Consider the following 25,569-nt stretch of genomic DNA (forward strand, 5'->3'; position numbering starts at 1 on the left):
AGATGGCGCCTATTATGTAACGGGCCGGATTTGGGTCCCTCTCTATGGCGGTTTACGCGAACTTGTAATGGATGAAGCTCACAAGTCTCGCTATTCGGTACATCCAGGGTCGGATAAAATGTACCACGATATCAGCACTACTTATTGGTGGCCTAGTAAGAAGGCCCACATCGCTACGTACGTTGGAAAGTGCTTGACCTGTGCAAGAGTCAAGGTCGAATATCAGAAACCAGCTGGCCTACTGCAGCAGCCTAAGATACCTCAGTGGAAATGGGAAGAAATTTCCATGGATTTTGTTACGGGTTTACCTAGATCCCAGCGTGGGAACGATACAATATGGGTCATAGTTGATCGACTCACCAAGTCTGCACACTTCCTGCCGATTAAGGAAACGGATAAGTTCTCCACTCTCGCAGACGTATATCTTAAAGAAGTTGTCTCGAGGCACGGGGTGCCCACGTCTATCATTTCGGATCGCGATGCACGATTCACGTCAGAACTTTGGCAAGCAATGCATAAATCCTTTGGCTCACTATTAGACATGAGCACAGCATACCACCCTCAGACGGATGGGCAGTCTGAGCGAACGATCCAAACGCTTGAAGACATGCTTCGGGCATGCGTTATCGATTTCGGCTACGGTTGGGAAAAGCATCTCCCTTTAGTGGAGTTCTCATACAATAATAGTTATCACACCAGCATCCAAGCCGCTCCATTCGAGGCATTGTACGGGCGTAAATGCCGGTCACCTCTCTGTTGGGCAGAGGTGGGGGATAGTCAGATCACGGGTCCAGAGATTGTAGTGGACGCCACAGAAAAGATTGCACAGATACGACAACGCATGGCGGCAGCACGCGACCGTCAGAAAGCCTACGCGGACAAGCGTAGAAAGCCATTGGAATTTGAGGTCGGGGACCGGGTTTTATTGAAAGTTTCACCCTGGAAGGGTGTGGTTCGTTTTGGCAAACGGGGTAAACTGAATCCGCGATACGTCGGACCATTCGAAATTATAGAAAAGATTGGCAAGGTAGCCTACAAGTTGAATTTACCAGCTGAACTCGGGGCAGTTCACAATGTCTTTCACGTATCGAACCTAAAGAAGTGCCTATCAGATGAAAATCTTATCATTCCTTTTAAGGAACTCACTATCGACGAGCGGTTGCAGTTCGTCGAGGAACCAATTGAAATCACGGACCGGGATGTGAAGGTCCTCAAACACAAGAGAATCCCTCTTGTTCGAGTTCGTTGGAACTCCAAACGTGGCCCAGAGTACACCTGGGAACGCGAAGACAGGATGACAGAAAAGTACCCCCAGTTATTCGGGAACAAGGCAACCACTACTGAGGCTGAAGCTACTACTTCGGAATTTCGGGACGAAATTCCAGATCAACGGGGGGAGGATGTGACACCCCAGGAAAACCAGTGAACAGTACAGTTTACCTAGCTTCCTCAGTGAGTGCATACCAAATTTCGGGACGAAATTTCCAATTAGTTGGGGATAATGTGACAACTCGAACTTTAGACTTGCTTTGATGTAACGTTTGTGCACGATATGTGATTTTATAAACCCGAATGATTAATTGATTTCATGATATATGTTATGTTATATGCATTATGTGTGTATGTATGTCGTATGTTGGTGAACCGGCCACACAAAGCCCTTTGGGCCACTCCTTGTTCTCGGGTCCATTAGACAACCGAGTGGGCTCGGCCCACTCCCCACTCGCAACCACTATACCAAAACTAAGGGTCTTGTTTTCCTCTCATTTGTTACAACACAAGAACACACACAAACCCTAGAAGCTTTGCTCTCTCTCGTTTGTTTGGAACCCGACGGCACACACACACACTTTGAAGCTTGTGAAACGAATCGATCCTCTACCTTCAATCCAACCGGTTAGTGCTTGATAACTAGGTTGCTTATTAAATGGTTATCGTATGGTTTCGTATGTTGGTGTTTGCTTAACCGAGAATTCTTGTTAATGTATTGATTGGGATGTAAATTGATAAATGTTTTGTTAAATTGGCTCTTATGTATGTTCATGCAAATCGGATGTATGAAGTTATTCAAATAGCGAGATGCTTGATAAATCGGTTAACATGATATATGTTTGGATTGTGTGTATGATAATATTAGATTTAATGATTGAGGATCGGCTAGCATAGATTGTTCCCGAAAGGTTGGTATGATGATTCGTTTTGGGTTTTTCATGATCTAGGTTGCATGTTAGTCTATGGGATTATGTATCACATGACCCGATTACATGTTCTGTACAAGATTGGTTAATTGTTCTTGAATTGATGTTGATTATGAACATGCTTGATTATAGATTAATTGTTGATTTGATCTGTTTCCGAAACTGACCAAACTGTTAGCTGAAATCACGGAGTCTAATTGACTAGAATTATGGAAACCAGTTACACAGCCGGTTGCGACTCAGATTGCGAGTCGAAACCTCCCCGTCTCGACTCGAGACCACAAACAGCACCGGCCGAAACCACGGTTGCGAGTCCCGTTGCGACTCGTAACCAGACCATGATGAACCGAGATCTCCATTGCGACTCGCAACCAGCTGTTGCGACTCGTAATCTCCGGTTGCGACTCGAGATCTCCGTTGCGACTCGAGACCATCGTTTACACGCACACTGTTGGGCCTTCACTGTCACGGGCCCAATCTATTGAGCCCAACGATTTGAATTGTGGACTGTTTGTTATTGGACTGGCATACGTTTACTAATTGGGCCGAATGAGAATCTAGGCTGTTATGCTATTGGGCCGGGTACTGTTGGACTTAGACAATTGGATCCTCACATGCTATGTCTTATCTGCTTACGTGTGTACATGTTTGCCATGACTATACGTGATTACTATATACGTGCTATATACGAACCTGACTCGTATAATAACCATGATAGGACGTGAGTGACCATTTACTTGCTACTTATATTCCTTGTGTATCTGCCGAGCAAACCAAGGTGAGTTCACACAGCCAAGGCATGGGATTCCCGGGTTGGGAATTGGGTTGGATATGATGAAATGGAATGATTACTCGTACTTACGCATATACCAGACTATAGACCATCGTCCTCAGGTTAGTCAGGACACGTTACGTAAAGCCTACGTAACCCAGTATATTTGCCATATGTCTCCCGGGTCGGGAGGACACGTTACGTAAAGCCTACGTAACCCAATACCATCCACAGGCTTCCAGGTCGGAAGGCCACGCTGCGTAAAGCCTACGTAGCCCCACGCGTACCACTGTCCTCGGGGAAGGGCACGTCACGTAAAGCCTACGTGACCCTGTACGTTTTCCTGTTCTCGGTAAAGAAGAACACATGGTCGGAAGTTAGTCTAGTAAGTACCGTTAATGAGAAGCCCTCATTGACCAGGATGAACATGGGAAGCCCCCACCTTTATTACACACTAGTATGGGAAGCCCCCACTAGCTATACTTATGCATTACACTATGAACTTACTTTCTGTGAACTCGCTCAACTAGTTTGTTGATTAGTTGCTGCATGCCTTGCAGGACCTTAGGTATACTTGGGAGCTTGCACAGGGAAGGAGCAGGTCGTTGTGGGCAGATGGATCGTTAATGATGTCGAACTCATAACTCGTTTTGAATTTACTTTACTATGCTTCCGCTACTCAAAACAGTATTTGGTTTTGAAACATCAATCATGTCATGGTGACTTACGTTAATTACTTTTATTATTATTAAATGCTATGTTTGATATGATTGATGGCTTGATCCTGGTCAGTCACGCTCCCAAGCGGTGGTATTCCGCGGGTGGATTTTGGGGGTGTGACAACTTCCGATTGCAAGTTCGTAATGTCTTGATCACCAGTGTGATCCTCAGCTTCTGTCATTTCAACATTTGGTTCCTCGTCAAAAATCGGACCGGATTCCGATTCTGAGTCATTAGAATTGTCAAATGTTGGAGCTGGTTCCTCTGGTGGTTCGTGAGCAGTTCCACTTGGACCAGCCTCGTGATTATGCGTACCCTCGGTGGGTGGAGAAACTACTAGCGGTCTAGGCACTTGTTCTTGCGTCATTGACTGCTGATATTGATACAAAAGTGCTAGTTCCTCATCACTTGGCTGAATCGGTAGTTGGAAAGACTCCCAGAGTTTGTCGTAATAGAAGAAGAATCTTTGTCCGGGAAGTTGTGGTGGAGCTGTGTGCTTCTGACAGTCTACATGCTGAACTTGAATTACTTTTCCCAGGCATGGTACAAAACCCTCTTCAACGGGCTCGCATAACCTACAAAGAAACCATCATTAGTCTTAGCACCAAATTTGCCATCTGGATCTATGAAGGTACATGGAGATCCAAACGGTTCTAAAAACTTTAGATTGGGCTTGTAACGGTGTAAAAGTTCAAAACATGTTTTCTTATATTTCTTGACGGTGAGCACTCGGTTCAAAGTATAGCACGCTGCTGCAACTGCTTCACTCCAGAAGAATATGGGTAACTTGGAATCGGCAAGCATTGTTCGAGCAGTTTCAATCAAACTACGATTATTTCTTTCAGCTACGCCGTTCTGTTGTGGAGTGTATGGTGCGCTGAATTCATGAAGAATCCCTTTCTCGTTACAAAACTCGAGCATTCGATTATTCTTGAATTCCGTTCCATTATCACTTCTTATTCTCCTGATCGGCAGCTTATACAGCGTCTCCATCTTTTTGAAAAGAACCACCAGTGACTCAAACGTCTGATCTTTCCTCTCCATGCACACCACCCACGAGAACCTTGTGAAGTTATCAATCACTAATAGACAGTATAAATCACCAATGATGCTTTTCACATTAACCGGCCTAAAGAGATCCATGTGGAGTCTCTCAAGCGGTACTCTGATCGAATTCAGCAACTTCTGCGGGTGTGTTTTTCTGGTCTGCTTTCCTTTCTTGCAAGCTTGTAGGATCGTGATCTGACCCGAATGAGTCGTTCAGAGGCATTCAACTACGTTTCAGGTGCGGAATAACAAGAAACGAAGATAGAGACAGCTTGCAATTCACTTAATCTACTGATTTTATTGATTTGACAATGTTTACAGCTCGTTCTTCACACCGGCAGCACTTTGGCATGGAATTCTAGAAAGTTACAAATGAGTTCGCTCATGTGCTATTTATAGTGTTGGTAGGTTCCCACATACGGACATGTACACATAAGCGGACCAGGTAGGTTCCCACATACGGACATGTACATATAAGCGAACCAGGTAGGTTCCCATATACGGACATGTACATATAAGCGGACCAGGTAGGTTCCCACATACGGACATGTACATATAAACGAACCAGGTGGGTTCCCATATACGGACATGTACATATAAGCGGACCAGGTAGGTTCCTATATACGGACATGTACACATAAGCGGACCAGGTAGTTTCCCACATACGGACATGTACATATAAGCGGACCTACTCTCTAAAACATATATACTCTCCAGTTTTCTCGTAAAACGCGCCCTAATCTGTACAATACAATACAGAACATGATCCAAGACGAAATCAACAGATGTAGTGCACCAACAAACTCCCCCTCAGATGTTGATGGAGTCGTTCATTGAGTCACGACTATGCTGTGTCTTCACATCTTCAGTCTTGATCAGTCTCTGGGCTTTTCTCTCTCTCTGTCTTCAGACTCCCCCTCTCGATTTACTGGTATTCCTTTGTTTTTCAGTAACATCTTCAGGATCGTTATCTGGCCTTCACAGAATCAAGATTGATTTCCAGGATCGAAACTTGGCTTTCTTCAATCAGAGGTCTTCAGGAATCGAGACCTAGCACTCTATCTTCAGATCCAATATCGAAACCTGGCTATTCCTGCACATTCTTAACCCAGAAATAAATTTTATAAAAATATCAATTTGAAAGCATCAACACTAATTCTTCCTCAGAAATAAGTGCACCAACTACAACTCTCCCTCAAATTACTTTCTCTATGATGAACCACTTGTTGATTAAAAAAAAATTGACATTTAAAGCACACTCCCCCCTCACAACATTGTCATCATGTTTAGCACTCGGAATTTTGAAAATCAGCTTTCCTACATCAGTTGTCAAAAAATCTTTTTATCTTTTTCTAAAGTTTATGCTAAAACACATATAAAATCTTTTTGGATTTTTCTAAAAAAACACGAGAATGTAGAAATGAAATATTTACAATCATATTTTTGTGAGTTCGTGTAAGAGGATCATATCAGTTTATGAGACATGTCACTAACACCGTTAAGCTTGATTACATTTTCAGTTCAAAACAATTCACCTAGATTGTCAGTATATCGGTCCACTGAAATTCTCACACAAAGTTCAATTGATCCGAGATACGATGTTAATGTCTTAGATACTGACTTATTCGTGTGTCTCACTACTTGAATATACTCCCGTATCCAGATCCCAATATTCAGTCTTACAGGTGAGTATATCACAGCTGATATCTGTATAGGGGTTAGATGCGAGGGCCGTGAGAGCTCAGGTCGATACTTCCGTATACGCAGAGAGATGACGGCTTTGACTTTTGGTGTGTCCCCTTTAGAGGATCTTTTTATTTCAACAGCAGCGACTATCAATTTTATTGTTTCATCAGCATGCTGAGGGAGAAGCTATGTTTCAAGCTTTTGCGGAAAGCATTATCTGGGGACTAGGTCAGTACTTCCCTACAGCAGAAGTCCCGGGATAATATCCCAGATATCACTGAGCATAAAGACCTAGTATCTCAGAATAAGGGACCTTTCAAACAAGATTCCAGGGGTTACCTATATATCCAAGTTTGTGTTAACCCACAGAACAAGCAAGTTTGAAATTTAGTTTATATCTCGTTACAATTTACTAAATGTGCAAAAACCTACTGACACATCCACAGTAAGATTGTTTATCACATTTTTCTTTACATTTCTTTAGCATGTTGTGACAGTCCACTGATGTACTATCATTTCCTCTTTTCACAACAAAACTCATTTTTGAATTTTATCATGTTTTTGTCTTTTTCAAATTTTCAAATGTTTTTGGATTTTCTGAAAAATTTCCCTACTCCCCCTAAAATGCAAATACATTTCAAAGGAAATTTGAAAACTACTAGACTCTTGACCCACTTGAAAACTAAAAAGTAAAACAAACTATACAGAAACTTGACAACTGACATCGAATCACATCAAATCGCCATTCACTCGACATAAACAATCTGAACTCCCCCTATCACAAACCATTTTCTATCACAAACCATTTTCTCATTTAGATCTCAAAACACTTAAGTTTGTTTTAATTAAAATGATTTTTCCGGAAAATGAGTTTGTTTTTACCACTTTTAAGTTTACCACTTGTGAAGCATGGGGATATGGTTCATCATCTTGTTTATCAATCTCATATGTATAGTAAATCAAGTACAACTTAATGTCCCTGATTTACTATTTGCAGTTCAGAAACCTCTGTATCACTTGTAAACATAATCTCTTCAAAGTATAACCAACAAATACCACTTGTAAGTAAACCAAATAATACCACTTGTAGGTTTTCCTGTAGGAATGAGACATCTACAGAAACCTCTTTACCACTTGTCAAATTAGTCAGAAAGATGCCGATTCCTGCTTCTCAATTACCAGCCTGGAAGCTCCGGCATAGTCCTTCAATCTGTAAACATTCAAATATTATTCAAACGTCTTTTAAACAAATTTTTAAAACTAGAATGATGCCGATTCCTGATCCACGATATAAACTTGGGATCTCCGGCATAGTCCTTAGACTTCATGGAAAACAAACTTCCATCCAAGTCTTTTCAGACTTGATGGCTTTCAACTCTTGCGCAGTGGGGTTGTATGTTGCCTTTTTAGTCGCATAAAAATCTTTAACCCCCTTTGCTTTCCCATTCAACATTTTCCCAAATATTTTCTTTACACTTCCATTAAATGTTTTCTCGACATCAAATTCTTTTTTCTCAGTGTAAAACTGTTTTGAAATATCAACTTTTCCAATTTTCTTTTTAACTTCTTCAAATTTCAATGATGGAAATTCATCATCATTCACTGAAATTTTCTCCTCAACCTGTGGCTCTTCTGGCTTTGTGGAACCTGATTCATCGCCGACATTTTCATCATTCTTTTTAACAACCGACACTTGGTTGTCTTTTTCTTTCTTTTTGTAAAAATTCTTCTTCGAACACTCACCAACCTCATATTTTGAATTTTCAAAAATTTTAAGTTTATTGGTTGGTGATTCAACATCAACAACTTTTTCTTTTAATTTCTGAGAAACTCCCTGTTTTGTTTTTGCATTTGTCGAACAGTTCCATGCAATGTGACCAGATTCATTGCACTTGTAACAGGTTCGAGTCTCTCTTTGATAAAACACTTCAGTTCCATTCTTCTTTCTTTCAGCAAGAAACTCTTGATTTGACTGTCTCCAGAATGGTTTCTTCTGTTCATCTTCTGAGCTTCCACCTGACAAAAATTCTGTTTTTGTTTTAGAATTTTTATCATTTTTATAGTTTTCTGGTGGAACAAAGCCTAATCCTTTCTTTTTGTAGCTACGATTTTGGTTAGGTTTCTTTTGAAAACCAGAACCAGAATTGTAACCCTTTTTCTTGTTTAGACGTTGTTGAACTCTTGAAGTGTACTTTTTAGGTTTTTCAGTAAGATTTAAATCTTTTATTTCAGAAATATTGATTTCTGTCATTTTGAAAACCTTTTTGATCATGTCAAAACGAACACTTCTTATTGGAAACTCTTTGTTGTAATATAATTTGTCAGAATCATTCAAAGTATAAACTACTTTGAATGTTTCATCATTCAAACTCGCTTTTGATAACAAAAATTCTTTACTGTAAGACCGTTTAACCGACGAATTTTCACTGTTGACTGACGAATTTGACCCTTCAGACCCAGATTTTGACTCGGACTCCTCATCAGTATCCAACACCTGATCGACCACCTTTTTAATTAACTCAGACTCATGATCGGTATCGGAAGAGGTAAACGTGACATCAATGTTATCTGGTAAAACGTCAGTTGTGTTGGTTTTTAGCTTTATATTGATTGCTTTCTCAAGTTGCTCCTCGTTTGGTTTTCTAGGAGAATACCCTTCCCAAATTGGAGGCGGACACTTGTTATAGCTAACAGTCGGTTTCTTACCACAATCTTTCTTCTTCTTTGGCTTCTCGTCTTGAAAAGCTTCCATTCCTGCAATAGTTGGGTAAATACGATCAATGAGATAATCAGAACTAGAATAACTTTGTAACAAACGTCTAATTCTCTCATTCTCTATCTTTTCTGTCTCCAACTCTTGCTTCCACTTAGCACTTTCTTCGATGTAAAAGTTGATTGCTTTTTGCTTTGTCATCATTACAGCATTCATCATCGTAAGAGCTTGTTCTCTCTCAGAATTTGTCTTTTGGAGGCCAGTTACTGTTTTGTTCAAGACATCATATGATTCTTTCACATAGTTGAGGTTGAACAATAACTGCTCCTTCTTCTTCTCATAATCAGCAATGATGTCGTCTTTTGCTACACATTCCTTGCAACCTTCCAAACGTTTCATGCAAGGCTTGACAACTTCAACAATCTTCTTAACCTCGATTGTTTTCACAACTTCAATCATCTTTTCTTCTTCTTTCACCTTCTCAGCTTCAATTACTTTCTCAACTTCAGTAATCTTCTCAGCAACACTTTCAACATTTTGAACATCATCTTCAGATTTCTTTTGTTGTTCTTTAGCAGCTCTTTTCTCCTTCAGTTTCTCCAAGCGATCTGCAAAATAGAAATGAAAACTTTCAGGAGAAAGATGAGATTTTGCAATATTGATATGTTTTTCTTCCTCATCATCACTGCTACTATCAACTGGAGACTGATCAAACTGTACAGATTTTTCTGAATCAGCATCTGATAAACAAGAATCTGGCGGTGTTTGATCAAATACAACTTCTTTTTCTGAATTAACAACATTTTGTTCACTCTCATCTGAAATCTGTGACTTTTCATCAGAACTTTCTGAGCTTTCATCGGTAGTAACAGACTTTTCATCCTCACTCTTCACATTCACTCCAATAGACTTCATCCAGGTAGCAAACATGTCTGGCTCTCTGACAATCTTGGCAATGAAGGCTTTATACTCTCCTTTTTCATCAACGAACATATCCCAGCTGAATCCTTCAGGTAGTCTTTCATCATCTTGATCAACTATACACGCTTTGCTATCAGGAGATATGTAGTTGCTCCAGTTGAAGTTTACCAAACACGCTCTCTTAGAATCTTCTATCTTTCTACCATGAGCCGTCTGTGAATCTTGTGATTGACCAACCTGCTGATAAATGGCTTTTCGGTAGTAATCATCTTTACCAAATGGATTCTGAGCACCGCTAGCTTCTCTATTCTTGCATTCCCGTTTGAAATGGCCTTTCTCCCTGCATCGAAAACAAGTAACTTTAGATTTATCAAAACCTAAAGTAGATACATGAGCATCAAGAAAGTCATTTCTCCCGGTGATTGTTTTGAACTTTTCAGCGCGTCGAAGAAACACTTGCAAGACACCATTTGATATCCATTAATTCCATCTCTTCGGCATCTATTTGGTCGTAATCCTCTTTGGTGAGCATGGGAATTCTGATCCGACCAGCTACTAGACCCTCATAAGATAACAATACAGAACCAAGTAGAGCCATGTGGTCTTTAGCAGTGTCTTCTGAAAAACTTTGACCTTCTGGAAGATTTAGAGCGATGTTGCATTGAATCACGTAGCCATTTCCTGTCTTTGTGCTTTGTGACTGGAAGCTCATGTTTGACTCTTTAGGATTGACACTCGGATATGATGAGAATCCGCTGCTGCTTTTACTTGAGCCCTGATCAGCTTTTTCTGATGAATCTTCAGCACTGAATGCAGTTTGGATTTTCGGACTTCTCTCAGATTCTGGAACTGGAATGCTACCTTTATAGTACATCTTCACATCCTGTTGACCACTCGGACTGTTCATCCTAGCGATCTTCTGATGTTCCTGATCCTGACTCTCGATCTTTTCTATGAACTGAGAAATCGTTAACCCATCATAAACACCCGTGTTTTTCAGAATCATCAAGTATGTTCCCCACTCTTTCTGCGGTAACGCATCGGCTAGCTTGTCCACCCACTCTTCACGATCTTTAGTATTACTCAACATTGACATCGATCGTACAAGGTAACAGTATCTCTCAATCAACTTCTTTGTGTCTTCACCCGGTAGACTGCTGAACAGATCAAATTCTTTCTTTAACAGCGCCTTCTTGCTCTTTATCATATTTTCGCTTCCCTCAAATTTAACTTTAAGTGCATCCCAAATTGACTTTGCAGTTTTGTCATGCTGTAGCAGAATGAATATATCTTCTTTGATGGCTTGTTGCAACATACTAATCATCATCTTCTCGGCTTTGTACATAACCCGTTCCTGATTCGTGAATTTTGATAACTCTTTGAGAACCTGCAAATCTATTCGAGGCAACACATATTTCTTCAATATGCATTCCCAAGACCTAAGATGATTTGCCTGAACCCAGTTCTCGAATCGATCTTTCCACCCGTAGTATTCTTCGATACCCATCAATTTCGAGGGTTTCTGGGTGGTTCCCGTCTCATTTTCTAAATTCATAGCTTGAACAACTGTAGCTGGACTAGACGGTGTTGCAAATGCGTTGTAGAACTCGATATCCATGTTACACACCTGTATCACCTGACAACACACAAACAATCAGTTTAAAAAACACTTATCAAAGCAACTGAATCAAACTGATACTCCGTGCGTACTGAATCACTCGAACTGATAAATATTTTATGCAAACTGAGGAACTTTCGGACAACGTGATAAACCTTTGAAAATTGTGAACTCCAAACCGTACGATCTGGAACTAACTTCCAAGCGAAATGATGACTTTCAAATGAATTGGACCTTTTCACGCGACCTGAACACACTAAACTAACTGAAACGAGTTTGAATTCAAACGAACCGGACCTTTTTGAACAATTAATGAGCTAACAAACTTCAAATGTTATTGATTAAGGATTGGGCTGCTTTAATCTGTTTTTATGATTGGGCCGCTTTGAGTCTTGGGCCGACAATATAAAAGATATAAGCAAATATGATAAAGTCGGAACTCTTGTTGTGGGCTTGATTATGAATGGGCCATTTTAAACCACGATAACTATGATTGGGCCATTCTTTCCACTAAGCCGACAAATTTGATACTTAATATAGCAGCCTTTTGAATATTGCTTATTGAAACATTGAACCGTTAATATATCACTTGCACTGATTTTAATTGGGCCGCAATTATGAACTAAACACATGAACCCTTTACTATGATTGGGCCGATAACCTTTTTATTAAACAACTCCCACTAACTGACAATCATACTACTCACAATATTCAATGATTCACAGAAACATTAATTGATTGGACCAACACTTGATTGTGACCAACAACTTTTTTAAACAATCCTTGATTGGGCCGCAACTATTTGTCACATGGGTTGTCAATTAATGGACATGCAAACTTTATCAACAAGTGGCCGACAAACTCTTACTTGTTAAAAAAAACTATGATTGGGCCGATGACATGGACATTATTGAGTCAACAAACACATGTATCAACTTAATAGGATTTGACCGATGAAATGATGTTCACATGTGCTGACACTTTTTAATTCAACACAATTTTATTGGACCTTTTATCCTTTTACTGAATGAAACTATGATTTTGTGACCTTAAAAGCGGAACCTGATGTTGGGTTGACATAAAAGCGAATCTAGGTGTCTTAGATGGTCACAAAAGCGGACCTAGGTGTTGAATTGACATAAAAGCGAATCTAGGTGTCTAATGAGCGGACCATAATGTCAAATGAGCGAACCATTGGAGCGGACTTGATTTTCTTTGGAGCGGACCTTTATGCAATTTGAAGCGGACCTTCTCAAAATATGTCTCAGGAGCGGACTTGAATGATTACCCAGAAGCGGAACTACTGATAATTTGTCAAATGAGCGGACTTGAACTGTTCAAATGAGCGGATCTACCAAATGTTCAAATAAGCGGAACCTAGTTCGAAGGTATTTTTGTCCATTTTTAGTTCGAATTTCAAACTCAAACTCTTAGGGATTTGTCTCTGATCAATTACCTACAACCTGTGAAATTTTGAGCGGATTTCGACCGTTAAATCTCGTTCTGATGAAGAAAGAAGGTGTAGAAGTAAGAATTTTAGATGAAATCCAGCAAATCTCTATAGAACTCCTCCTCCTGAAGCTCTGATACCACTTGTAGGATCTTGATCTGACCCGAATGAGTCGTTTAGAGGCGTTCAACTACGTTTCAGGTGCGGAATAACAAGAAACAAAGGTAGAGACAGCTTGCAATTCACTTAATCTACTGATTTTATTGATTTGACAATGTTTACAGCTCGTTCTTCACACCGGAAGCACTTCGGCATGGAATTATAGAAAGTTACAAATGAGTTCGCTCATGTGGTATTTATAGTGTTGGTAGGTTCCCACATACGGACATGGCGGACCAGGTAGGTTCCCACATACGGACATGTACATATAAGCGAACCAGGTAGGTTCCTATATACGGACATGTACATATAAGCGGACCAGGTAGGTTCCCACATACAGACATGTACATATAAGCGAACCAGGTAGGTTCCCATATACGGACATGTACATATAAGCGGACCAGGTAGGTTCCCATATACGGACATGTACACATAAGCGGACCAGGTAGGTTCCCACATACGGACATGTACATATAAGCGGACCTACTCTCTAAAACATATATACTCTCCAGATTTCTCGTAAAACGCGCCCTAATCTATACAATACAATACATAACATGATCCAAGACGAAATCAACAGATGTAGTGCACCAACAAAGCTACACAGTCATCATTCAAATGAAAATTTTTCAAATTCACACCTTCAACCAAGTCATTATGAACAAGAAAATTCATTTTCCTAACATGAATGTGGCCCATCTTTTGATGCCACATTATCGACTCTTTTTCTGTAGCTTTGGTTTTCGTCACAAAACATTGTTTTTGATGATCTGTTGGTGTTGCGACACTCATGTCAAGAATGTATAAATCATTTTCTCGTGGAGCTCGCATCAGCACCATGTCCTCAGGGATTTTAAACCTAGGTTTTAAGACAAGACATTCATTTTTAGTGAAATGTACGGTAAAAGACTTGTCACAAATTTGCGAAATACTCAGCAGGTTGTTTTCCAGTTCTATTATGTAGTTCACTTTTTCAAATGAGATAACTCCATTCGTTAAGGTTCCTTGACCAACAGTCCTTCCACCCTGGTTTCCAGCGAATCCGACGTATCCACCATTGATTGACTTCACGTCAAAGAGCAACGCCAACATTCCAGTCATGTGTCTTGAGGCTCCACTGTCCATTATCCATTTAGAGATTATCGACCTCGGCAGCCCCTGCAATCATTATATCAATTCACTCAAACAATGACACCCATGACTTCTTAACAGCTGAAACACTACCAAATACTATGTCACACGTCACATCAACCTTTGGAAAGTTAAAAACGACATTTGGAACATCAATTTTGACTTTTGGTTTTACTTCTTCCCTTTTAATTGGTGGAAACTCTTCAAGAATCTTATCAAGTTCAAACTCAAATTTCTCAACATCATCTTTAAACACTTTTGATTCAGTTTTCAAGACATTTTTCCATCCTTTTAACCTCTACTGACTGTTTTGGTTTTGCAACCCATGATTGACTTTCAAAAATTTTCATCTTTGGATAAATCTTTGAAGTCTTTTGAGTCTTTGAAGATTCGCCAATCTCAAAGGTCGATTTCGGCTTATCTTCTGATTTCAAAGATTCACCCCTCTTCAAAATGCGAATTGGTGAAACCATATGTTTTTTACCCTTGTTATCAATTGGAGATTTAGGTCGAGGTTTTCGCAAAACAGGTTTTTCAAAAACTTTCTTGCATTGTTTGGCCATGTGACCGATCTCATTGCAGCGATAGCAAACTCTTTTGTCATATTCGACAAAAGTTGATTTGAACGATTCTTCTTTCAGTTTCTTTGCCGCATTGAAATCATCAATGACTTTTTGACTAAAAATGTACTCTTTTTCAGCATCAACACTTGGTCCAGTGACAAAAACATCATTCATGTTATCCTTTTGCTTGAAATTTTTCTTAGCCATTTTCTTCTCAAAACCAATTCCTTTGTTTTTAAAATTGTTTCCATTTTTCTTGTTGTTACTGTTTCCCTCCCAATCTTTCTTACCCGAGTTGTTAGGTGTTGACTTAACAAACGACTTTTTTGGTTTTGAAAAGAACTCTTTGTTGTTCACTTCAGCAATGTCAATTTCGACCAATTTGAACACTTTGTCAACATTTTCAATCTTTGCATTCTGAAGCGGATACTCAAAATCAGAATAAAGCTTGTCAGTTCCAATCATTGTGTAAACCACCATGATCGGATCATCATTCACAACTTTGTCTGATTTTGGTATGAATCGGTCTAAAAAATTACCCTCTTCTTCAGAATCAGACACAGAATTTTCCGAATGAGTTTTCATGAACTCAGCCTCAGAGTTATCACTCTCTTCGTCTAACACTTGGTCGACAACAGTCTTGATGACCTGTGATTCATTGTCTGTGTCGGACGGAGAGAATGTAACATCAATACTCTCCGGTAACTCATCCTTAATTGTCCTCAGTTTGAGGTTCAACGCATCTTCCACCCCATCTGGATACTTCTGAGTGTAATGATTCCACATAGGGGGTGGAACACTGTTAAAGACCGGTGTTGCATTTGGTTGTTGTGGGACAATCTGCTCAATGACGTAAGAAGATGCAACATAGCTCATTAACTTTTTATCGATTCGTTCATTTTCAATTTTGGTTAATTCTAACTCTTTTTCTAATGATGCAATCGTGTCTAAATGAAAATTGACTTCCACTTGTTTATCAAAAATTGTTGATTTTAATAGTTTCGTGGCTTTATCATTTTCAACGCTTTCCTTTTGAATCATTTAATAGATCTAGCCAGTGTATCATATGCCTCTTTAGCTTAACTTAGATCAAATTTAATCATATCAGCGTGTTGTTTCAATTCCTGAAACTTTATGTCTTTTTCAAGACACTCCATGCAGGGTTTTGAACAATTTTGGCATGGGGTTTCAAAAATTGAATCAAGTTTCTCAACAATCTTTTCTTCAAGATCAGTTTTAACATCCTGTTTACCGACACCATCTGACTCTGACTCAAACACTCCTTTGGTTTTGACCTCCTCAATTCCTGACTCCTCATCAGACTCCTTTTGTACTGACTCGGTACCGACAGACTCTGGTTTTACAGGTTCTGTGTCTACCTCTTTCAGTTTTCCCATAAGAGCCCTGTCAGCAATCTCCTTCAATGTCTCTTAGGTTATTTCTTTGGTTACATCAATCATCTCTTCAACAGAATCTTTCTTCACCTCATACTGTGGGCACAATCCTGTTGTTGGCTCTTCGAAGAAACCTGCAAAAGAATCAAACACTTTAGGAGCATGACTGATTTTAAAGAACTAGTTAATACCTCCTGTTCGGATTGATAATAATAGACTTCAGCAGCAATTTCTTCAAGATCTCCCACATTTTCCACAGACACATCTTCATTAACCACATCTGGTTCAACAACACTCTCTATCTCCTCTACAATCTCAGCCATCATAGCTCTTCCTTCACTGCCCGGGATGTATTTATCCCAACTGAATCCTTCGGCTACCTTCTCGTCATCCTGGTTGACTATGAGAGCTTTGTCCAGCTTATTCTCAATCTGATGTCTTTGAACGACTGGTTGTTGATTTGGCTTATGATAGATCGCCTGTCGGTAGTAGTCGTTGGTAAATGGATTCTGGTGATTGTTGACCTCTCTATTCGGACACTCTCTCTTAAAATGCCCTCTCTCTTTGCATTTAAAACAAGTCACTTTGGACTTATCGAATCCGAGCTTTTGATCTGGTCCAGACAAACTATTTCGACCCGTGATTTCCATAAATCTTTGGGCTCTTCTAACCAAACAAGCCATTCCCCACTTGATGTCTATCAGTTCTAGCTCCTCCGGATCTATTTGATCGTAATCCTCCTTGGTCATATCAGGATTTCCGATCTTTCCCGCCACCAAACTCTCGTACGACTCCAGAACGGAAGCTAACAGTGAAATATGTTGTTTTGCAGCAGCTTCAGTAAACTCATTTCCGTTCTTAATGTTGACTGCAATATTACACTGAATCCCAGAAACATATGCCTGATTGTTTGAACTAGATGAGCTTTGAGGTGACACTGTTCAGAAGCTTTGAAATTTGGCTCAAAACTAGCAAACAGTGAAGGCTTGTTATTACTTGGAGTACTAGACGAAGCACCCGATGTTGAATCTGCGCTGAACGTTGTTTGAATCTTCGGGCTTAGATTTGTTGTTGTTGGAGTGCTGCCTTTGTAATAAAGAGACACATCTTGTCAAATATTTGCAGAATTCATCTTCTTCATCTTCACTAGCTCAAGTTCATGTGCCTTGATTTTCTCAATGAATGCACTGAGGTAGCTCAAGGCATCTGCCAGTTTATCAATCAACTCTTCATTAGTTTTCTCAATTTTCATACGATTCATTTCAACAACAAGGTGACAGTATCTTTCAATCAATTATCTTGTTGTTTCACCTTTCATTCCCCTAAAAATGTCAAGTTCTTTTTTCATCAATGCAGTCTTGCTTTTTATCATAGATACACTTCCCTTAAACTTCGCCACCAAAGCCTGCCAGACTGACTGTGAATTATCTTCGTGTTGCAGTAATATCAAGATATCTTCTTTAATTGCCTGTTGAAGAATACTCATCATTTTCTTCTCAGCTTTGAAATTGTCTTGTTCAGTTTGTGTTAAACTGCCAATCCCCTTCACAAGACCCAAACCATCCTTAGGTGGAACATACTTCGATTCAATCTTCATCCAACTCTTAAAGTGATTTGCTTGTACCCAATTTTTGAATCTACCAGACCAACCCGAATACTCATCAAGATTCATCAGTTTAGGTGGTTTCTACATCGTCCCCAACTCATTCTCCATATTCACGTTTTGAACTATACTGGCTGGGCTTTGTGCTGCTGTCATCCCACCGCCAGCAAAGAAGTTATAAAAATCTTGATTTTCCATATTTAAGAAATCAGTTTACCAAAAAATTTTTCAAGTTTTAAAAACTGGTCACTTTAAGTGAAAACACTTTCTACACGAAATGAACTTCAAACGAAATGTCACGAACAAAATGGAGTTTCACAACAAACCATAATTTCAAGCTGAATTAGGTTTTCAAGCGGAATAGGTATTTTCAAGCTGAATTAAGTTTCAAGTGAAATCAGTACTTTCAAGCGGAATCAAGTGATCATTCAAGCGGAATCACCGACTCAAGCGGACTCAGGTGACTTTCAAGCGGAATCACTTATTTCGCTTGAAATTACTTCAATTTTTAAGCGGAATCAGATCTTTTCAAGCGGAATACCTTATTTCTCTTGAAATTACCACAAATTTTCAAGCGGAATGAAACTGTCACGTTCAAGCGAAATAAGGTTTTCAGTCCATTTTTAGCAGTTTTAGGTCGAATTTTGATCTGATTCTCTCAAGCGTTTGTTAAAACACAGTTTTACACACAATACTAGAAACTCAGTCCATTTTGTCCGTTAAAAAGTCCAGAAGTCCAAGAAAGTGTAGAAAAAAATCACTGATTCAAGTGTATTGGCTCATAACCGGCTTTGATACCAATTGTAGGGTCGATTTGACGATCAAGTGAGTCAATTAAAGTCAATACACCACTGTTTGAGTGGCGGAAACAAACAAACAGTGTTGAATCAGAGAGAATTGAGTAGAAAAACAGAGAATATCACTTTAACACACGTTTCTCATTAATATTTCACTAGAAAATCCGGCAGCAGTTCGGTATACAACTTGTGATTCCGTGCCAAATGAGAGACAAGACTTGCCTATATATAGGCTCCTGATTTCGCTTGAAATGACACATGTCATTTCGAGCGGAATCACATCATCTGATTTCGCTTGAAATGACAAAGTGTCATTTCAAGTGGAATTACATGAAATTACACATAATTACACTTTAGACCCATATAAACCCTACACAAACCTGACCTAGACTAAGACGTAGGCTATAGACATCGTGCACTAACATTAGTAATCGACCTATGAGAGTCAAAATGAATGATGGGTTAGGATTGATAAATGACTCATGTAATTTGAGATGAAAGAAACTTTCACAAGATAAGCTAAGGAAATGTCTTGCAAGTATGCTTGATTTGGTAGGAGCACAAACGTGTACTTCAGTGTGTATATGATAGGTGGAAGTGCTTGGTTGGCGAACTAGTTAACGAAATGAAAGTATTGTATGTAATGAATTATTGTTAGATAGGTTGATTATATTATGAACTTAAGTTGATTCTTGTTGCAAATTGGTGAATTGTGTATGAATTAGTAGGGACGGGAAAGAGTGAAATTTTGTAAAAGTAATACTAAGATGATGAAATCCTTAGTGTGATGAAAATAGTAAAGCAGGTGGAAGGATGCTCACAAGTGGGAGCAAATTTCACGAATGAATGAGACCGAATCTGGTACGGAAGGTACCAGCAAGGAAGCGGATCTATCTGGCTCACGAATCATTGATCTATGCAATAAAGGTGAGGTTAGTAAAATGTTTAATTCTGGATTGAAAGGTAAGAATCTGTAAATTATTAGTACATATGAATGAAATGAATGGTAGGACAAATATGGTATGGTATGATATAACGGACTAGCAATGGTCATCCTTAGAAAGTATTTATGTCATTAAGAGGAAGATTTAAGGACCTTGAATGAAAACTTGGAACCAGTTGATTAATGCGCGTATGGTGCTCTTGCACGACATGTCGGGTTAGTATAATGAAGTAGTGCGAAAGATTAAATATAAGGTTAGACATAAGGTTGTAAGTAGTTCAAGTGGCGATAGAAATGTAGATTAATGACTAATCCTCATGACAAGTATGGATAATAAGACATAAAAATGATAGTTATATTAGCATGATAATACCTGGATATTTACGGTAATGCGTACTATTATATGCTCACTTCACATAGGGACATAAAAGAAATTAAGAGCAACGTTAATAATAGAATGTAATGGTTTGCTCTAGATAAGCGGAATGAAATAATAATTATCCAGTGATAATGTTTAAATTCAAAATGAATGTTAGTAAAAAGTTGAGTATGTAAATGGCCCAAATTAGTATGTGTTAGCGAAAGAACCTAGAAAGGATGCTAGTTCCAAATTATAGATTATGGGATGTGTGACAAACGTCAATTTCTCGTAACATACTTATGTAAGTCGTCCAATGTAACCTGAATGAATGAACGAACGAAGAATAAAACTAGACGGGTTATAGAAGAAATGAAAGTGGTTTCGGGGACGAAACCTTCTTTAAGGGGGGTAGATTTGTAACACCCCAAAACTCGAATTATTTAGTTGCTAATATGTTATCACGTTTAAAAGAAGGAAATGTAATAACTATGTTATTAAACCTAGTTAAATGCTTGGTTAAAACAAATAAGAATATGAAATTGGGTAAATTATGAACAAGTGACAAACATGAGGGGTTAATATGGAATAAATGGAAAGATAAAATATAAAATAAAAATTAAAACCCTCAAACACACACCTGGGTGTGCGTGTTCGATCAGAGGAGAAGAAGAAAGGGGGAAAACCCTCTCAAACCCTAATCGACAAATTGGATGGGATTCGAGCTGAATTCGAACTTGCATGAGCCTAAATAGTGATTATCTAAGCAAGCTTTAGCCAAGGTATGTCTTAATTCTCAGTTTTGATGAACAACCATGAAGTGGGTTTTGATGAAAACGTGAGTTTGATCTAAATTAGGATGAAAGCTTGCTAATGTTATCATGTTTAAGTTGAATCTTGGCTAAATTTTAGTTATCTTAGTGATTTAGAATGAAACCCATGTGTATGAGTATGAGAATGATTATGATGAACATGTGTATGTTGATGATTTTGATTATGTTGATGCATATGTTATGTGCTTGGTTTTGATAGTAACATGATGTAGATGATAATGTGATCTTGTTTGAATGAAATGATTCATGAGGTGAATATGGGAAGAATATGCTTAAATTACTTGCACACTATGCTTAGATGTTAGTACGCACGCCAAGTGTTTGATGAAATGTCTAGGTGAAGTTAGAATGAGAGATATTTAGAAAAGATTTGATGAAAACTAAATCTGTCCAGAAAGTTACAGCCGAATGTAATCGGTGATAACTGGGTCAAATCTTGTCAAAAACTGATGTTTATTGAGTTTGTGATGAACTCCCAGGAAAAGCCTTTCCAACCCAACTGGAATTGCATTTTTTCGACGAAAAATGAACGTTTTATGAATTTTTCCGTATCGAAGGTTCAGGCTGCGTTTTCTGGCAGAATTTGCAGTCCATTACGAATGTCATAACTCAATTTAGGGATTAAGTTATGATCTCAAATTTTTATTGTAGGTAGCTTCAGGTGATTCCAAAAATCTCCAACTGGAATTTCGTCAATCGGATAAACGAGGAATTTTAAATGAATTTTTCCGTAAGCTGCAGTCAGAAGTGACGAATCTGATTGCAGCTTAGTAAATGAATTTTTGTAAATTTTTTGTAGAGAGTTAGACTCTAAAAATTTAACACAAGGATAACCCCTCTGAGGGGCACGTTACATAAAAAGATTGTAATTTTTGCAGGCTCGTAAGTACAGTAAACGGATGCCCCAAAACAGCCTATTATAATGTCATGAGTATATGAGATTAAGCCGGAAGTTAAAATGATAAATCGTTGACTCTGAAAGTCAACTACGCATAAGGAACATGGCTAGACTTGTTGTGATTATAAGATTATAGATAATCGTATGGTACATGGTATATAAATATGTGATAAATGGAATGACATGATAGATTATATGGGTTTGAAAGGATGTGAAATTGGGTACATGCCGTATGCTTGTTAGGAATGATTAATGCAAGTTGAATATGAAATTATGCGAATGTATGCTCGTTATCAAGTACAATGATGTATGCTAACAAGAATGTGTTGATGATAACCTGAAAGCGTAGTAGTCATGTCAACATGGACACGAGCATGGAAGGGCAATGGGTCAAAGGTAAATACGGAAGCTATACACGAACTCGGACGCACGAGGTAAGTGATTCCGATTCACTTCATAGTATGTATGTAAAATTTTAATATTTATGAGTGTGGATAATTATGCAAGGATTATGTAATGAATGAGAGTATTAAGATTAGTGTTATTTTAGTATAACGAAAGTGTTGTCTATAACGAAGGTATATTAGTAGGATTAAATGGGTCAAATAATGGTATAATGGATTTATAAGCCGTTTGCTTATAAATCAGCTCTTGATGCGACCCGAGGTGATAAACGGATCCGTAACTAAATTACGGTCTCATAGAAACAAGAATCATGTGATTTGGATATGTAGATTAAATGTTATGAAATCTAGAAGTTAGTATTTTGGTTAAAATCATAGCTGGGCAAATGTGCAGCAGCAAAAAGGGAGCATTCTGTAGGGTTGTCGCGCTACGCGACAGCATTTTAGTTTCACCGTCGTGCAACGCGATGCCTCGCGATAGCCAGTCAGCTGGCAAATTTTGGTTTTCTTGTACGAATTTGCAACCGGACTCGACGTTTTAATGATTTCCAATGTCCTATAACTTATATTAGAGCCGGTCTAGAACACAAGTGATGTTATGAGCCTCCGGATAGCGAAAGTATGGATTTTTCTTCGTATTAGTGAAGGAAGACTATAAGAAATCGAGCCTAGGAATGAGTGGGTATGCAGGATGGTAAGTATAAAACTTATATCACGGAAGTTGTGATTATGACAAGAAATGTGGGATTAAGTGAATAAAAGTGGTAAGTGAGAGCTCGTATGTATGTGTGCGTATGTGAATGTGTGCGTATATACGTAGGTGTATATGTTTGTATGTATGTAGGAATTCGGAATGTATACATGTGTGAATGCGAGATGTTATAAAGGCACGAAAGAATGTTTTCAACACATTTGGGCATTAACAATTACTAATGTTATGCTTTGAGATTGGAATGTAATGCAGGTATGAGATCGTCAGGTTAATGAGGGATTGAAGCCGAAATTAGATTAAGAGAATTTAAGAGAATGCTTGAATGAACCTAAGTTTACATCATGGATTTTTATACGACTTCCTATTATATAGAATAATGTTGTATGATGTGTTAATGATTAATGGTTGAGTTGTATGTGATGTCCACAGGTATCGCACGGATTTCCTCTACCACTAGCCAAGATAAGCAAGCGGTGATCGAGTCAATTAACAAGGGTTGTACGGAAAAATAGTCACATAGTTTGAATTTTGTATTGTAAAGTATCAATTTTAAGTATGAATGTTGTAGTTCCCTTCTAGAAAATGTTTGATATATATTGTAATTTTAGGCTTAATGTAGGGAATGCAACTAAATAAGAAAGAAATTTTAAGGCTCGTTTTTCGCTGCGTCGTTTTTAAGTTATTACGTGTTAGGGCGTTACAAGTTGGTATCAGAGCCCTGGTTTGAGGGAAATCAAGTAAAAGGAGGTAAATACTTGAACTCAAAACTGTTTTGTCTTGTGACAAGAAACCCGTACAATCCGAGACTCGATCAAGATCTAAGAGTAGAAGCAAATGTAACTATGTACTTAAGTATGTATTTGAAGAAAACTAACAGTATGCTATGTGTAAGGTAAGCATAATTTCTTGGAAATGATGATCCGTGAATGCGGTCTAGGACCGACACCGAGGCATGTAATAAGACAAATTGTCCCCAGGTACGTAAAATTTAACATGTGGGTGCATGTAATGGTAAAATCTATTAGGTGAATGAAAATTTTAAATGAAATATAATAATAGAATGGTAATGAAGTTTTGAAAATGTTATACGTGCCGAAACCTAATTCTTCGAACATAAGGTGACGATTACACGAAGGCACGAAACTAGTATGTGGATTGTGTACCTGGCCAGTACACAAGAAACATATGACGTTCGTGAGACCATGATAATTGTTACAGGTTTGTCCGTTAGAATTAGGTATTAGGTGGACGTGAGGGTGAAGGGAAATGTAATACTTTCAGGGATTTGAAAGTACCAAATAAACATGAGAAGTATAAATGATATGTTAGAATCCGCGAGACGGATTCGAAACAAGAAAGGAATGAAAGATATGAATGAAATGTTAGAATCCGCGAGACGGATTCCAAACATGAAAGGAATGAAAGATATGAATGATATGTTAGAAACCGTGAGACGGATTCGAAACATTGAAAGGAATGAAAAGTAGAATGAAAAGTTTGAATCCGTAAGAAATTACGGATCAAACAAGTAAGAATGAATGATAATAATGAAAAGCCCGAATTCATAAGTAAGTACGGACCAAATAAGTAAATATTCTTTAAAGCGGATATTATCCAAGTTGTGATTTGAACTTTTACATATATAAATATATTTATGCAAATACGTAGTATGCAAGAATGGTTAAAAGGACAAACGAGTCATACGGATCAAATGGTGAACGCCATTTGAAACCAGTATCTAACATTTTGAATTGTCAAGTCCTATGCTTACAGGTGAGCATAATGTATGGTCATGCAATGTTACAAATTGGGAAGGGATGACCATCGCAAGATATGGATAACGAGTTAATGATTTTGATTCGGGCCAGGTATGTATTAAAGATTATGCTTTCGGTAGGAGTTTATGGCTCGTCTAGAGAGGGATGTGTCAGAATTGGGCAAATGATTAAACATAGCTAAGAATGTATTACAGCCGGATGTCCGAAAAGTCAAATAAAGTTAAAGTTATTAATTATTAAGCAAGTGATATTCGACTAGCATGAAGTATTTGATTCATTAAGTAAGCAAAACCGATGAAAGCTATTGTAGTAGCAAGAAACCTTATTTGCAACCGGACTCGACGTTTTAATGATTTTCAATGTCCTATAACTTATATTAGAGCCGGTCTAGAACACAAGTGATGTTATGAGCCTCCGAATAGCGAAAGTATGGATTTTTCTTCGTATTAGTGAAGGAAGACTATAAGAAATCGAGCCTAGGAATGAGTGGGTATGCAGGATGGTAAGTATAAAACTTATATCACGGAAGTTGTGATTATGACAAGAAATGTGGGATTAAGTGAATAAAAGTGGTAAGCGAGAGCTCGTATGTATGTGTGCGTATGTGAATGTGTGCGTATATACGTAGGTGTATATGTTTGTATGTATGTAGGAATTCGGAATGTATACATGTGTGAATGCGAGATGTTATAAAATCATGAAAGAATGTTTTCAACACATTTGGGCATTAACGATTACTAATGTTGTGCTTTGAGATTGGAATGTAATGCAGGTATGAGATTGTCAGGTTAATGAGGGATTGAAGCCGAAATTAGATTAAGAGAATTTAAGAGAATGCTTGAATGAACCTAAGTTTACATCATGGATTTTT

At 38.4% G+C, this 25,569-nt stretch overlaps 1 long non-coding RNA gene across 2 annotated transcripts; it reads left to right on the forward strand.

Moving 5' to 3' along the window:
* The first annotated feature begins 20,725 nt into the window (after positions 1-20,725).
* LOC110897103 lies at positions 20,726-23,560 on the forward strand. 2 transcript variants are annotated; one of them, XR_002568445.2, is made up of 3 exons: positions 20,726-20,855; positions 22,149-22,238; positions 23,350-23,560. It is a non-coding gene; the product is annotated as an uncharacterized LOC110897103 (long non-coding RNA). The 2 variants fall into 2 exon arrangements; XR_004874955.1 differs by having other exon boundaries at positions 22,154-22,238.
* Positions 23,561-25,569: the final 2,009 nt, after the last annotated feature.

Source organism: Helianthus annuus, chromosome 12, assembly GCF_002127325.2.
Source record: "Helianthus annuus cultivar XRQ/B chromosome 12, HanXRQr2.0-SUNRISE, whole genome shotgun sequence".
NCBI lineage: Eukaryota > Viridiplantae > Streptophyta > Magnoliopsida > Asterales > Asteraceae > Helianthus > Helianthus annuus.